Source organism: Vipera ursinii, assembly GCF_947247035.1.
Source record: "Vipera ursinii genome assembly, chromosome: 3".
Taxonomy (NCBI): Eukaryota; Metazoa; Chordata; class Lepidosauria; order Squamata; family Viperidae; genus Vipera; species Vipera ursinii.
In genome coordinates this window covers 207,208,059-207,225,567 of record NC_139516.1, presented here as the reverse complement: position 1 = coordinate 207,225,567, position 17,509 = coordinate 207,208,059, and the positions used below count along the sequence as shown (strand labels likewise).

The 17,509-nt window shown below is 39.3% G+C and overlaps 1 protein-coding gene and 1 pseudogene across 2 annotated transcripts in view; both read right to left on the bottom strand.

Annotated features, from left to right (window-relative positions):
* LOC310638764 (proto-oncogene Mas-like) overlaps positions 1–17,509 on the bottom strand; it is a 481,088-nt gene that overhangs the window by 69,805 nt on the left and 393,774 nt on the right. The window lies entirely within an intron of this gene.
* Positions 1,858–2,737, bottom strand: LOC310638988 (mas-related G-protein coupled receptor member H-like; annotated as a pseudogene). The gene has a single exon. The product of its transcript is annotated as a mas-related G-protein coupled receptor member H-like (transcript).

The window sequence follows — 17,509 nt, the reverse complement described above, 5'->3', positions numbered from 1 at the left end:
TTTTGCCTGGTTAATGGAGTTTACTCTCCCCCCCAATGTCTCACCTTTGCATCTTTTCGGCCTCATGTGAAGATTTTTTTCCCTCATTTTAAAACTGAGGCTTTTTGAATGCTTTTTTTTTTCAACCTGTCCTGCAAAGCTGCCTAGTTCATGTGATGGTTTTACTTCGCAATTTATGACTTTATCCTATACGTTTGTTGTTGCTTTTTAAACTAAATAAATAAACATTTTATCACATTGGCTTTTTTTTAATTTCCTCCTTTAATGTTAAGCTCTTTGGAAGGTATTTTTTTTTGGGGGGGGGAAATAACTTGGAGACCTAGTCTGGGTCTATAAAACAGATTTATATGTTAAATTCGGAGAATCATCAATGAGTGGTTAAACTCCCAATATCTTTTCCTGGAGTGATTTTCAGCTAGGAGGGGATAGAAAATCACTAGGAAATTCTAGGGGATGGAAAATCACTGAAAGGAGATTATTAGGAGATTAGACAACCGTTTCTTTGAGATGGTATAAGATCCTTTGGGATCTGGATTGGACCAGAAAACTTCCAAGATCCCTTGGGAAGAAAGGAAGGTTTTAATTAGATTGGCCCAATACATTGGCTATCAGCTTGGTTGGCTTCAAAAAAGAGATGGGGCCGTTTCATGGAAAACCTGGGGATCAGTGACTCTTAGCCTTGATGATGATGGTGAAGCTGCTTTTGTAGGCCATCTGCTGGCTTTCCTTGCACAGTTGGTTGACCACTGTGAAAGCAGTGGGCTGGGCACACTGCTTCTGTTTTTATGCGCTCATGACTGAAGGAGCTCTATGGTCAACTGGGGATCTGCACAGTCAAAGTCCAACTTCTCATATGCTACACATATGTTGCCTCTCATCTTAAATCTTTTCCTTATGAACTATCCTAATGCGAGGCAATCCTTTTTTTTTTCATTGAAAAAGAACATGGTGGCGATCATTTTTCTCTGCTTTTCCTGGTTCAATTTGAGCACGTGTGACCAACATAGAATTGAGGACAGTGGAGTGGATATGACATGATCTCTCCATCCCTGAATTTGGAGGTATAGAAGAGTAATTTCAAAGACGTGGAAGATCACTCTTGGCAGGCAGAGAGGGAAAGAGGGAACAATGCAGCATTCACGAGAATCTTTGGGAAAGGTAGCTTTGGAGCAAATGTAACGACTGCTACACAACACACTGATTTATTGTTAATTTATTTGCTAAATTTACATCCTTTCTGTTTACTCCACATTCAGAGTGGATAGCAACATATAAAACAGAAAGTATAAACCCCAAGAATAGATGACTACAGTTTTAATTACAGCAAAATTAAAATCAGTATTACTAAAATGGAAAATCCATTGTGCATATTAATGAAGCATGTATATTAGACTGAAGCCGTGTGGATGCTAACACAGAATTAGTTTTCCAGAGTCACAGACCAATTCTCACTGGGAAATGAACTTCGCTGGGTAACTGTCTATGAGGATAAAAGAGCTAGGAACATCAAAGCATTTTAAAAACTCTTTTAATTCGTGCTTGCAAATGAACAAAGAGCCAGTGCAGAAATCTGAAGATAAGGAGAATCATTCCGTTCAGCTACTCCAAGATAACAGCTCAGATCCAAGAAAAATCTAACCCCTTTAACCCATGTGTTTTTACATTGCCATCATAATAGGATCCGTTTGAAATGTCTTGGAATGTTATGGTTAAGTGACAAGACTAATTTCCTAACTTCCTTGGCATTACATTTTTGGTAATCCTGGATTTGGTAGAGCAGGTTTGTCTGAATTAACTGTCACATCTTGGCAAGAAGCTATAGAAAGATGATTCCCCCCCCCCACTCTCGTGAGTATATCACAACTGGCTATCAACCTGCACCTCTGGTTGTTTTTCATCCTCTTCTTTCTCCTCAAAAAGTCTCTGAAGGCTAATTTTTAGGTTGCACATGGTTTTACGTTCCTTCTTTCTCCCCAGTAGGAAATAGATCAGTGGGTTAACACTGCTGTTTAGACAGGCGCATAGGTAGCCATATGTGATTAAATTGCCACACCTGCGTTTGAAAAGGACATCTTTGAGATAAATGACAACTGGTGGAATGGAAAAGATGAGGAGGGAAAAGAGGGCAAGCAAGATGGCCGCGTGAAGTCTTCCTTGCCTCTTCATTCGGGATTGAAGGTAGCCTTTGATGAGGAGCACCAAGCTGGAGACTACCACGAGTAGCATGCCAACCAAGGCAAATATGAGAATATGAAAGTAATTGTATAACATTCTGGGGCTTAACTAAAATCAGACTATTATGAACTGCACATAAAAGGATAGTGATTATCCATGTAATGGCACAGAGTTTGGTGGACAGGTATTGGGACCGAAGACATCGATACCAAATTGGGAAGAACAAAGCCAAACATCGGTCAATGTCGATGATTGTTAGAAGAAGGTGACCAGTGCAGTAAGTGGATATGAAATATACTGTGATTGGGAGAACTTGGTTGGTAGGCAAGTGCAGAATTTTGCTCAGAAATAGGAATACGAGAGTCCCATTGTCAGCCACGGCCAAATTGATGATATAGACATTGAAAGAATTCCTTTTAATCCAGAAGCCCAAAAATGTGATGACAATTCCATTCCCAATAATCCCTGCAATGCAGATTAAACTGAGTAAATAAGACCAAGGGGAAAATACAAAAGTGCTGCCATTGGTGTCATTACAGTCAGTCAAATTGTTTGATGACATTTTCACTTTAATATCTGTTATTCCGGACAATATGGTGATAATCTTCTGTGGAAATTAATCTTGACTCCCACAAAGTAAAGGATTGTTTTTCACCTCAGTGCCTCTCCTTACAAGCAAAGCAGAAGCAACTTTATTCCAGACAATATGGTGATTACCTTCTGTGGAAATTAATCTTGACTCCCACAAAGTAAAGGATTTTTTTTCACCTCAGTGCCTCTCCTTACAAGCAAAGCAGAAGCAACTTTATTCCGGACAATATGGTGATTATCTTCTGTGGAAATTAATCTTGACTCCCACAAAGTAAAGGATTGTTTTTCACCTCAGTGCCTCTCCTTACAAGCAAAGCAGAAGCAACTTTATTCCAGACAATATGGTGATTACCTTCTGTGGAAATTAATCTTGACTCCCACAAAGTAAAGGATTTTTTTTTCACCTCAGTGCCTCTCCTTACAAGCAAAGCAGAAGCAACTTTATTCCGGACAATATGGTGATTATCTTCTGTGGAAATTAATCTTGACTCCCACAAAGTAAAGGATTGTTTTTCACCTCAGTGCCTCTCCTTACAAGCAAAGCAGAAGCAACTTTATTCCAGACAATATGGTGATTACCTTCTGTGGAAATTAATCTTGACTCCCACAAAGTAAAGGATTTTTTTTCACCTCAGTGCCTCTCCTTACAAGCAAAGCAGAAGCAACTTTATTCCGGACAATATGGTGATTACCTTCTGTGGAAATTAATCTTGACTCCCAGAAAGTAAAGGATTTTTTTCACCTCAGTGCCTCTCCTTACAAGCAAAGCAGAAGCAACTTTATTCCAGACAATATGGTGATTACCTTCTGTGGAAATTAATCTTGACTCCCACAAAGTAAAGGATTTTTTTCACCTCAGTGCCTCTCCTTACAAGCAAAGCAGAAGCCACTCATAGAAGACAGCTTGTTTGATCACTTTGCAGATAAAAAGAGGAGATCCTTTTAGGTTTTGTGTGGAGTTTGGGTTCCTGTGGTTTTTTTGTTTTTGTTTTTTCCTGAGAACTGTGTGAAAAGAAAACAAACAGTGATCATATGATCTCTTGGATCTTTCCATCTTTATTGTAAGGTATATTTAAAAGTGCTGTGCAAAGGTATTATTCTTTTTTAAAAAAGTTCTTCTGAAAGGTTCTCTTTGAGACCCACCTCACCCCCTATACATAACAGCATTTTTAATAATGTTCTGGTTGGTTTATATTCATTCAAAGATGAGCATCATGGGGGGGAAATATAGTCACAACCTATGACAGCTCATTATTTGTGTAAATTATTCAAATTGCTAATAAAGAATTTTAGGGAGGCTGAAATGATCATTTCTATATCCTGTGGATAGCCTTGAGTTAGGCCAAAACAGGAAAGAAAGAGTTAATTAGCAAGGAATATTCAAATGACTTGACAAATATTTAACACATATATCTCCCTTGCTTCCCAGCTAATAGAGAAAGAACCTGTGGCTCAGGAAGTTAAAGCAACTGCCTAATATATAATCAGCCTAGGTTCGAATCTCAGATAAAAAGGGTATGACTGACTGATGAGAACATAAGAAGTTCGGAATGATCATTTCAGCCTCCCTAAAATTCTTTATTAGCAATTTGAATAATTTACACCAATAATGAGCTGTCATAAGTTGTGACTATATCCTGTAGATAGCCTTGAGTTAGGCCAAAACAGGAAAGAAAGAGTTAATTATCAAGGCATATTCAAATGACTTGACAAATATTTCACACACACACACACACACACACACATATGTTAAATATTTGTCAAGTCATTTAGCCTCCCTAAAATTCTTTATTAGCAATCTGAATAATTTACTCACTCTCTCTCTCTCTCTCTCTCTCTCACACACACACACACACACATACACACACACACACACACACACACACACACACACACACACACATATATATATATATATATATATATATATATATATATATATATATATATATATATAACTCAGAGAAAAATCTAAAAGGAGTCAAAGTATTAAAGTGTATGGGAGCATAAAATTTAGTATGTGGCAGATTAAATACCTCATAATACTTTGAACCATTGCATGGTTCCTCCCAGCAAACCATCCTTTTTTTCCTCTCTGCCCCTGCTCTAGGCTGCCAACCCCAAAGGTTTGGGGAACCCTGCTCTACACAATGAGGTGAATTATTCATTTATTTGCTAAATTTTATATCCTTCCTTCCAGATTATTTACCATTCAAGGTGGCTGACAACAGGCATAAACAGAAAGAAGAAGCCACAAGAGCAGATTATCACGATTTTATTGAAAGCAAAACTAAAATAAGTATTCTTCTATTTGAAATCCATATACTGTATGTAAAGATGCATGGGATATTAATGACGCGTGCATATTGAATGGATAACATGTTTGCATGGATCACAAATCAATTCTCATTGCTAAAACATTTTTGCTGAGTAACTGCCCCTCCGGATAAAAGAGCTGGGAACATTAAAGCAGTGCTAGGAAGCCCATTACATTTCTGGTAATCATGGATTTGCTAGAGCAGGTTTGCCTGAACTAACAGCTACATCCTGGATGAGAGTTAAAGAAACATGGATTTCCCACCCCCCACTCTCATGAGTATATCATAACTGGCTAACAACCTGGACCTGTGGATGCTTTTCATGTTCTTCTTCCTCCTCCTCAAAAAGTCTCTGAAGGGTCATTTGTAGGTTGCACGTGTTTTTATGTTCCTTCTCTCTCCCCAGTCGAAAATAGATCAGTGGTTTAATACTGCTGTTTAGACAGGCATATAAGCAGTCATATGGAATGAAGCTAAAATATTTCCTATTGGAAATAACATTGATGATATAAATGGCAATTAGTGGAAAAGAAAAGATGAGGAAGAAGAACAGGGCAAGCAAGATGGCTGTGAGAAGCTTGCCTTGCCTTTTCGTTTGTGATTTAAGGTAGCCTTTGATGAAGAGGGCCAGGCTGGAGACCACCATGATTGGGTCACAAACTGAGGTACATATGAGAATGTGGTAGAGTGGGGGGAACTCTTTAAACCAAACAAACCCAAACAGAGCATAATTAAATGCATAGATAAGCCAAGAGTTTATCCAGATAATGACACAGACTGTGGCGGACAGGTGTGTGGACTGATGGCGTTGATACCAAATTGGGAAGAAGACAGCCAAACATTGGTCAAAGCTGATGACAGTCAGAAGAAGTTGACCAACGCAGTAAGTCCAAATGAACCCTTCTATTAATTCTACGAGAAAATCCTTACTAATTAGGTACCAAATTCCAACCAGAAAAAGGAATATGAGAGTCCCGCTATCAGCCACAGCCAAATTGAGGATATAGTCAGTGACAGAATTCCTCTTCATCTTGAAAGTCAAATGTCGGATGACAATTCCATTGCCAATAATTCCTGGAAAACCAAGGAGAATGAGTAAATAAGAGAAGATTTCTTCTCGATGTCCAGATGCAGAAATGCTGGGGTTTCTGCCTTCACTGCCATTGTAAAATTCAGTCAAAATGCCTGGCGATTTTTCCATTTTAATATATGTTAGTCTGGACAATGTGGTTATTATCTTCTGTGGAAATGAATCTTGACTCCCACAGCGTAAAGGACTTGCTTCATCTCAGGGCCTCTGCATACAAGCAAGCAGAAAGGACTCGTAGAAGATAGCTTGTTTGATCACTTTGCCAGATTTTTAGGTTTTGAGTGTGGTTTGGCTTCCCATGGGTTTTTTTTTTCCCCAGAGAACTGCGTGAGAAGTGGAAAGGAAACAAATAATGGTCACATGATCATTCTGATGGCCTATGATTCAGTATCTATTTTCCCATCTTTATTCTAAAGAAGACATGTCAAACACAAGGCCCGGGGGCCAGATTTGGCCCGTGAAATGGTTTCATGCGGCCCGCGAAGCCATCCTGGAAACAGTGAGGGAACGGCCCCCACTGCCTTGGCCCTGGCCCAGAGACCCTCCTCCTGCCAGAGACCCTCAGATCTGTCCCACTCCTGGCCCAGAGACCCTCCTTCTGCCAGAGACCCTCAGATCTGTCCCACTCCTGCCCAGGCCCCCATAGGCAACCTTGATGCGAACGATGTAGAGCTGGCCAGGCCCACCCAATAGGCCATATGCACTTTATCCACGCCCACCCAGGCCACACCCACCCGGTCCCCTGAGGGCAACCGCAATGCTGATTCGGCCCTCAATGAAATTGAGTTTGACACCACTGTTCTAAAGTTATTATTCATCATTTTTATTCTTCTAAAAGGTTCTCTTTGGGAAACCCCCCCTTATAAATAACAAAATATTTAATCATGTTCTGGTTCGTTCATATTAACTCACAGATGAATATAAATGTTCTCCTTTGGAATCACTAGCCGATTTGTTTTTAACCCTGCTAAATATTTCTACTAACATAGGATCTCACATTGTGAGTAACAAGATAAGAAGGCGCTTAACTGGCTGTTGAATTTGAGTTTTAGAAATTTCTCTGCTTTTGATTAATCAAAGTAAATATTAACTAGAGCTGGAACCCACCTGGAGATTAGAGCAACAAAAGGGAATACAGATTAAAATTATAAAAGAACAGATGACATTTTTCAGGTAATCAGGCTCATAAAAGTTGCCCTTTTGAGTAGGTGGCATTAGGCTCACTGTGATAATCAAATGTCAAATTTCCCATTTCAGTGTCCGTTACTCCAAAAAAGATGGTTGTCGTATTCTGTGGAAATGAACATTATTTTGATTTTTTTTAAATTATTATACAGTATCTATTTCTTTTGACAGTTAATGATGGATCCAGACAACTAAGGGATAAACTCCTCACCTTATGTTAGTCAACAGAGATTCGAATGTCATTTGCATCAGTTTTGATTTTTCCAAGATGGAGGATGTGAGACGGTTCACTGAAAACTTTCAATAATAGTCATGTAAAGGTAAAGGTAAAGGTTCCCCCGCACATGCGTGCTAGTCGTTTCCTACTCTAGGGGCCGGTGCTCATCTCCGTTTCAAAGCCGAAGAGCCAGCGCTTGTCCGAGGACGTCTCCGTGGTCATGTGGCCGGCATGACTAGATGCCAAAGGCGCACAGAATGCTGTTACCTTCCCACCATAGGGATCCCTATTTTTCTACTTGCATTTTTTATGTGCTTTCGAACTGCTAGGTTGGCAGAAGCTGGGATGAGTACGCGGCACTCGGGATTCGACCCGCTGATCGACAAGCTCAGCGTCCTAACCCACTGAGCCACCGCGTCCCTTCATAGTCATGTAGGTTATCCTTTTATGTGCTCCTGCACTGGTTCCTGCTCAAGAAGGCAAGAGTGGTGATATTGGTGTCTCTAGATTATTATTATCTCCTGTCAGTTTTCAACCATATAGGTTGATTTATCATCTGATATGTATAACTTTTCGGAATTAATGAAGAACTTGAACATCACTAAATAAAGGACTTGGCTCACCTCAATGCTTCTCCATACAAGCAAAGGAGAAACATCTTATGGAAGGCAGTTTATCTGATCACTTTGCCAGATAAAAGAAGGGATCCTATTTGGTTTAGTGGGGAGTTAGTTTCTTCTAGTTGTTCACAAGAACTATATAATATCAAAAAGGGAAAGAACACAATGTTCACATGATCACTCTGATGGCATACAAAACAGTGTGGATTGTTCCACCTTTACTTTAAAGGGCAATTAAAACTGCTCTACAAAGTTATTAATCGTAAATCTTATCCTGCTAAAATGTTCTTTTTGGAACCACGTATAAATAATAAAACAATATTCCAATTGGTTTATATTTAGTCACTGATGAAGAAAATGATATCGTTTGGAATAATAATAATAATAATAATAATAATAATAATAATAATAATAATAATAATAATAATAATAATAATAATAATCCCTATACCATTTCAGACAAATGGCTGGCCAGTCTCTTCTTAAAAACTTCCAGTGTTGGAGCATTCACCGCTTCTTGAGGCAGGTTGTTCCTCTGATTAATTGTTCTAACTGTCAGGAAGTTTCTCCTTAGTTCTAAGTTGCTTCTCTCCTTGACTAGTTTCCATCCATTGCTTCTTGTCCTGCTTTCAGGTGCTTAATCACTGATTAATTTCTTGTCCTCCTACATATTTTCACTAATGTGGAATAAAAGTCACCTGGGTTATACCTTTTTGTTAATTCCTACACTGGTTCTTGCTCAAGAAGGCAAAGGTGGTGATATAGGTGTCTCTAGATCAGGGGTAGGCAACCTTGGCTCTTTTATGACTCGTGGACTTCAACTCCCAGAATTCCTGAGCTAGCATGGCTCAGCTTGGAAACCTCCCCCTTTCCCTTCAACATGGCTGGCTCAGGAATTCTGGGAGTTGTAGTCCATAAGTCATAAAAGAGCCAAGGTTGCCTGCCTCTGCTCTAGGTTATTATTCTCTCCAATCAGTTTTTAGGCATATTATCAATTGGCGTCTATAACTTTCTGGAACAAATGAATAACTTGACTCCTACAAATTAAAGAACTTATCTCACCTCAATTCTTTTCCATAAAAGCAAAAGTGGAAATGACTCACAGAGGGGAGTTTGACTTTGCCAGATTAAAAAGGAAATACTTTTCAGTTTTGTGGGGAATTTATCTCCCCTGGTTCTTCCGGTGGTGGGATTCAAATATGTGAACAACCAGTTCTCTGTGTGGCTGCTGCTTCTGAAGATCCATTCTGGGCCTGGGCCAGAACTCAACAAAAAATTAGCTTCTTGTTCTGCCGAACTGGTGCGAACCGGCTGAATCCCACTACTGGGTTCTTCTCATTTCCACTCAGTTTTGCCTCTTTCCCTTGCTTCCATGTCTATCTGTTATTTGCACTGGGAAGAAGAAGAAGATTGTCCGCAAGATTGTCTGGGACACTACACGTCCTCTCCACCACCTGTTTTCCTTGTTACCTTCTGGGAGGAGGGAGCTTCGTGGTATCCGAAGCAGAACATCCAGATTCAGTCACAGTTTGGTTCCATACAACATCAACCTTGTGAACTCTAAAGCTTCCTCCTTCCAGTTATGTATTCAAGATGGACAGTGATAGTTATATGTTACTTATATGTAAGGGTGTAGATCTATACATACAGTATGTGCTATATAATATGTTTAAATGGGTGTTATGTATGCAACTAAATTTCATTTTTAATGCGTACCATTGTGTCCACAGTAAAAAAAAATGATAATACAGGTTATCCATCTATCTAAAGAGAAGGGCCTGAGACCCAGAGAGCAGTTCCTCCCCTTTTCCCCTTAGAGCAAAGTGAGGCTAATGTTCTCTGTATATCTCCAAAATTATTTCTGTGTTCCTGAATGGAATGTATGTCCTGTCAAGGTAGTTAACATCTCAGTAAAGTCAACTCAACTCAACTCAACTCAGCTCAGCTCAGCTCAACTAAACTCAACTCAACTCAGCTCAGCTCAGCTCAGCTCAACTCAACTCAGCTCAACTCAGCTCAGCTCAGCTCAGCTCAGCTCAGCTCAACTCAGCTCAACTCAGCTCAACTAAACTCAACACAACTAAAAACTAAACTATAAAACAAAATAATAGAATAAAATAAAATATACAATGAAACAATAGCCTCATGCAACACCTGATACAACAGCAGACAATATAAAATCACCTCCTGCCCCACGCCAATCTGTTTCATGGGAGGGCTGAAAGTAAGACCGTATTTTTGCAGTGATATAAAGTGAGGAATTACTTGATTTTTTTTTGAAAGGAATGAATGTAGGAAAGAAAAAAAGACAAACAAGAACACTTGCTGGAATAAGAGACAATTATTCAAAACCGTCTGCTCTCTGTGACCTGAAAAATATAGACAGGGACTGCAGTTGCATAACGTAAGATACATGCAGAGAAGATTTTCCAGGACAAAAATGAACTGGGTCACCGGTGAGAAAAAGTCAGTAGGAAAAGTGGACCAAGAAAGGAAATCTTCATAAACTTCCTGACACACATTTGAAAGGAAACAGTGTTCTTGACAAATAACTACATCTGTTCAGAAAAATAAGAATATATTTGTGGGTCACTGCTGTTTAGGATTTAAGAAGGGTTTTGGGACCATATGAACTATCCCAAGCTCTCAGTAAAAGAATATTGGCCATTTGCTTATAATTGACAGTGGTACAGGATGGAAATGCTTTAAAGCAGGGATCCCCAACCCCTGGTCCATGGAATTGCAGTGGTCTGTGGCATACCAGCAACTGGACCACACAAATAAGTGAAGCCCCAGCTGCGGGATGCAGGCAGCATGCGAAACCAAGCCCCCTCCAGTCTGTGGAAAAAAACTTTCTCCATGAAACCAGTCCCTGGCATCCCAAAGTTGGGGGCCACTGCTTTAAAGCACTGTATAGTGGATGCATCAGAAACTTCCACACAGTCTCCAAACAGATGTTACAACCCAGTTGGGGCCATTAGTACTTTTATGGCAAGCAGGCTGGTATAAAAACACAGATATTTATTTATTTATTTATTTATTTATTTATTTATTTATTTATTTATTTATTTATTTATTTATTTATTTATTTATTTATTTATTTATTTACGGGACTTATATGCCACCCTATCTCCCAAAGGACTCAGGGCGGCTTACAACAATAAAAAACAACAATACAAAAATTAAAAAACGAATTAAATAACAGCCCCAAAATAAATTAACTACAGTTAAAAATTAAAACATAAAAGATATGTTGGCTACGACTTATAGTGCTGAGGAAGTACATGTAGAAATGGTACATCTCTTCCACCCAGCTATTTAACTGATTTTGTTTTCTGGGTGGTCATCTGGATGGGCGCCTTTTGTAAGAGATGCATGTTCAAACAATCTCGTCCTAGCAGTTTCTGAGGGTGGTGGTTTTTCTTTCATATTACAGTTACCATGATGAAAATTCAACCTTTGCTTTGGACATACCTGGTGATGATTTGCAGTAATTCCTGGTAAGAAATAACAGGTCTCTTGGAGAATCCAAAGAAAGGAAGATTTCTTTGATGAACCCAGTGTGGTCTGTATTTAATGCAGTTGTGAAGAAAAAAAGCAGAATTTATTCCAGCATCAGGAACACTATTCTAGGTACTGAAAAGAGGAACTTGCTTAACATTTTGCTATGTACTTGGCATGTGAAAGTGTTTCTACAGATTTAACACTTTATGTGAAGACTTTAACAAACAAACAAACCCAGAAACATCACAGTGAAATTCTGCCTAATCACATCTGTGTTTATAGCTTGTGTAAGAATGCAATAACACTTGAAAGTGAATCTAAATGTCTGTTTCAATCCTTTGCCTTTAAGCGTAAATGATTTCTGATTTTGTTTTGCATGAAATTGTAGAGTTAGTTGAATGGACGGATAGATAAACAAACAAATAAACAATTGTCTATCTTTTTATTAGTTGTGAGGGTCAGTAGAAAACTGAACAGATTTTATATATCAGGATATGTTCTTGAGAATGTATACGGGTTGAAAAGGATTATTTGGAGCAATGGAAGTGGGAAAAAAAGCCTTAACCTTGTGGTACTTTTGAAGATACAGAAAGCATCACCCATGGGGCTTCCCTTGAAGAGTATTCAGAACTACTACTGCAGCCTAAGGAATCATGAGCATTTTTCATTTTGCCCATGGGACACTCTACTTTGTGAATTGCACTGGTTAGCAGCATGCTTGCAGGTATAATTTGAAATGTTGTGTGTGATAGCTGATGCAGTGCAACAGCATCTAGTTGAAAACAATCTCTTTCCATCTGAACAGAAAGGAAACCGCCCCAATAGCAGAGGAACAAAAGATCAACTCCTAATAGACAAAATTTGTTATTGCACTGTTTCCTCTGTCAGCAATACTGAATAACACAGGGCATGGCTATCAAACATCAAAAACATCTGCCAGACTATCCCACCTCTTTTACATGGATAATCTGATGCCGTATGGAAAAACTTCATATGAAATAGAACTGCTGCTGAACACTGTCTGTATATATAGCCAAGATATTCCAATGGAGTTTGGCTTGGACAAATGTACCACACTTACTCTCAAAGAAGGAAAAATAGTGAAAACTGAAGGAATCAAGATGCCCCATGAAAATAACATTAAAAGTCTGCATAAGGAAGATTACTACAAATACTTGGGTATCCTTCAAGCTGACAACATCAAGCACACTGAAGTCAAGAAAAAGATTAGAGGTGAATACATCAAGAGAGTGAAGAAGATCTTAAAGTCCAAACTCAATGGAGGAAATACCATGAAGGCAATCAACACCTGGGCTATTCCAGTCATTAGATACACAGCTGAAATAGTGGACTGGACTCAAGCAGAACTAAAAGCAATGGATAGGAAGACCAGAAAAATAATGACAATGAATCATGCCCTTCATCCACGCAGTGACATTCACTGACTCTATCTACCAAGGCAAATAGGTGGATGTGGAATATTTCAAATACATCAGATGGTTGAAGAAGAAAAAAAATGATGTTGGAAGATTATCTGAAGGACAATGATGAAGATGCACTGAAATTAGTATATCAGGAAGGCTTACTGACTACTGGAGAGACCAAACTGGACTACAAGAAAGACTAAATGAAGAACAGAATAGAGGCATGGGAAGACAAAGAACTACATGGCCAGTACATTAAAAAAATAGCTGAGAAAGCAGATAATAACAAGACCTGGCAATGGCTAAGAGCAGGAAAGTTGAAGAAAGAGACTGAGGGACTAATTCTGGCTGCACAAGACCAAGTCTTAAGGACAAATGCATACCAAGTCAAAATTGAGAAGATAGCAACAGACAGTAACTGCTGCCTATACAAGGAAGCTGAAGAAACAGTGGACCACCTAGTAAGCTGCTGCAAGAAGGTCACACAGACTGACTACAAGCAGCGGCATGACAAAGTAGCAACAATAGTGCATTGGAAGATCTGCAAGAAATATCATTTTCCTGTAAGCAAGAACTGGTGGGATCATAAAATAGAGAAAGTAATAGAAAATGATAAAATTAAACTGCTCTGGGACTTCAGAATTCAAACAAATGAAGCATTTGCAACATGACACCCCGGACTTAACAATTGTTGATAAGAAAGACAAAAAGGTCTGGATAGTTATTGTAGAATTCTTGGTAGCCTCTGAACTTTGTTGTTTACTTACAGATGTTCGTTATGTGTATGTTGCATGTTACATATTAACAATTACCACAGAGAAAAACCACATCCCAGCAAAACTGGCTGGGCAAGCTTCTGTATGTAAATAGGCAAAAAACTCCACACTCACTCACGCTGATGATGTAACTTAGTTGGGTAATGAAATATCTGCAAGCAAACAACAAGTTCCCCGAACACCAAGGACACCACCATTAAACCCCGAGATACATATCTTCTTTTCTATAGAAACTAGTCATTTCCTATTGCCACTTGTTGTGCTTGTCATACTTTTTCGCTGTAGTTACCACAAAATCAAGATCAAAAGCAAACTCATTTAACCCTTCTGCTTCCTACTTTTATTGCCTGGCCTTGCTTTCTGCTTATTCCTGAGATCCCAAAGACAATTCTGCTTTTTCCTGGTGTATAACACTAATTATTATATTGTTGGTTCTTTGCTCATGGACTATGGTTCATTGTTATGATGATTACATTGTGGATTTGGGGGAAGGGGAATTCTCTTTTTGATTCCTAATTAACCCTCGTGAGGTTTTATTGTCTTTGTGACTGGTCCTTGACCCATTCGGAATTGGGCTGATTATACTATTGAGTAAATCTTTCAAAGTCTGTGAAAAGAACATGGTCAAACAGGGCAAGAATCTCTCAGAAGAAATGGAGTAGACTTCATAGTCAATAAAAGAGTAGGAAAAGCAATACTGGGATACAATCCTCAAAATGACAGAATGATCTCAGTTCGAATCCAAGGCAAACCATTCAATATCACAGTAGTCCAAGTCAGGAATTGACCAGTTCCATGAAGCCCTATAGCACCTTATAGAACTAACACCAAAAAATGATGTCCTTATCATCATGGGGGATTGGAATGCTAAAGTAGGAAGCCAAAAGATAACTGGAATAACAGGCAAGTTTGGCCTTGGAGTACAAAATGAAGCAGGGCACAGGCTGATAGAATTTTGTCAAGAGAATACAATGGTCATAGCAAACACTCTTTTCCAACAACCCAAGAGATGGCTCTACACATGGACATCACCAGACGGTCAACACAGAAATCAGATTGTCTATGTGCTCTGCAGCCAAAGATGGAGAAGTTCTATACAGTCAGTAAAAACAAGACCAGGAGCTGACTGTGGCTCAAACCATGAGCTTCTCATTGCAAAATTTAGGCTTAAACTGAAGAAAGTAGGGAAAAGCACTAGGCCACTCAGGTATGAATTAAATCACATCCCTGTTAAATATACAGTAGAGGTGACAAATAGATTTAAGGAATTAGATCTGATAGACAGAGTGCCTGAAGAACTATGGACAGAGGTTCGCAACATTGTACAAGAGGTAGCAACTAAAACCTTCCCAAAGAAAAAGAAATGCAAGAAAGCAAAATGGCTCTCTGAGGAAGCTTTGCAAATAGCTGAGGGAAGGAGGGAAGCAAAAGGCAAGGGAGAAAAATAAAGATACACCCAACTGAATGCAGAATTCCATAGAATATCTAGAAGAGATAAGAATGTATTCTTAAATGAACAGTGCAAATAAATAGAAGAAAATAATAGAATAGGAAAGACCAGAGATCTCTTCAAGAAATTGGAGAGATGTAGGGAACATTTCGTGAAAGATGGGCATGAAAAAGGACCAAAATGACAGGAACCTAACAGAGGCAAAAGAGATTAAGAAGAGGTGGCAAAATTACACAGAAGAACTATACAAGAATGAGCTTAATGTCCCGGATAATCACAATGAGGTGGTCACTGACCTCGAGCCAGATATCCTAGAATGTGAAGTGAAGTGGGCCTTAGGAAAGCTAAAAACAACAACAAAGCTAGTGGAGGTATTCCAGCTGAACTATTCGAAATCTTAAAAGATGATGGAGTGCTAACACTCAATTTGCCAGCAAATTTGGAAAACTCAACAGTGGCCACAGGATTGGAAAAGATCAGTTTACATTCCAATTCCAAAGAAAGGCAGTGCCAAAGAATGTTCAAACTATTGCACCATTGCACTCATTTCACATACTAGTAAAGTTATGCTTAAAATCCTACAAACTAGACTCCAGCAGTATGTGGATCGAGAACTACCAGAAGTACAGGCAGGATTTCGAAGAGGCCAAGGAACTAGAGATCAAATTGCCAACATACGCTGGATCATGGAGAAAGCTAGGGAGTTCCAGAAAAACATCTACTTCTGCTTCATTGACTATGCTAAAGCCTTTGATTGTGTGGATCATAACAAACTGTGGCAAGTTCTTAAAGAGATGGGCATACCAGACTATCTTATTTGTCTCTTGATAAACCTATATGGGGGTCAAGAAGCAACAGTGAAAACTGGACAGGAAACCACTGATTGGTTCAAAATTGGGAAAGGAGTCCGGCAAGGCTGTATACTGTCACCTTGCCTATTTAACTTATATGCAGAGCACATCATGAGAAAGGCAGGGCTAGATGAATCTAAAAGTGGAATTAAGAGTGCTGGGAGAAATGTCAACAACCTAAGATATGCAGATGATACCACTCTAATGGCAGAAAGTGAAGAAGAACTAAAGAGCCTCTTGTTGTGAGTGAAGAAGGAGAGTGCAAAAGTTGGGTTGAAACTAAACATTAAGAAAACCAAGATCATGGCATCCGGCCCTCTCAATTCCTGGCAAATAGATGGGGAAGAAATGGAGGTAATGACAGATTTTATTTTCCTGGGCTACAAGATCACTGCAGATGGGGACTGAAGCCAAGAAATTAAAAAAAATGCTTGCTACTTGGGACGAAAGCCATGGCAAATCTAGACAGCACACTAAAAAGCAGAGACATCACCCTGTCAACAAAAGTGCGTATAGTCCAGGCTATGGTCTTCCCAGTTGCAATGTATGGCAGTGAAAGCTGGACCATAAGAAAGGCTGAGCACCAAAGAATTGAGGCCTTTGAACTGTGGTGCTGGAGAAGACTCCTGCGAGTCCCTTGGGCTGCAAGGCGATCAAATTGGTCAGTCCTAGAGGAGATCAACCCTGACTGCTCTTTAGAAGGCCAGATCCTGAAGCTAAAACTCAAATACTTTGGCTACCTAATGAGAAGGAAGGACTCACTGGAGAAGAGCCTAATGCTATAACTAACTTAATTAACTTACACCAATGCATTCAAAGGGCAGTGTTAATTAACCTTAATATCAGGAAAAAGTCATCTATTCCTTAATCATTTTAAATCTGTATTCCAGCGATTATTTGTTAGAACTGCCTTCTCTGTGTTTTGCATTCACTTGGTGCCTGTTTGCCATGAACTCTGGGGGGGAGGGGAATTTCAGGACCCACCTCAATCCACATCTTAGGAAATAAGAACTCTTGGATGCAAGTTTAGTCCAAAAGGAAAATGTTTACTAGGATGGAATCGATTGTGGCAATACAAGACGGAATCTAACAAAGTTACATTTCAATCCTATATAAAGCATTTCCATTTCAGCCCCTCCCCTCATCCATTTGGTCAGGCTCCCATCATTTGCTTAGGTGTCAGGCCCTTCCATGGGAAAGGGAACTCTCCTTGTTTTTATTGTTATTGCTTCTTCCTTTTCAGTCGTAAATGAAGATGCGATCCAGATCTGTCTCTCCCCCTCCCTCCCCCAGATCAACCGTTTCCCT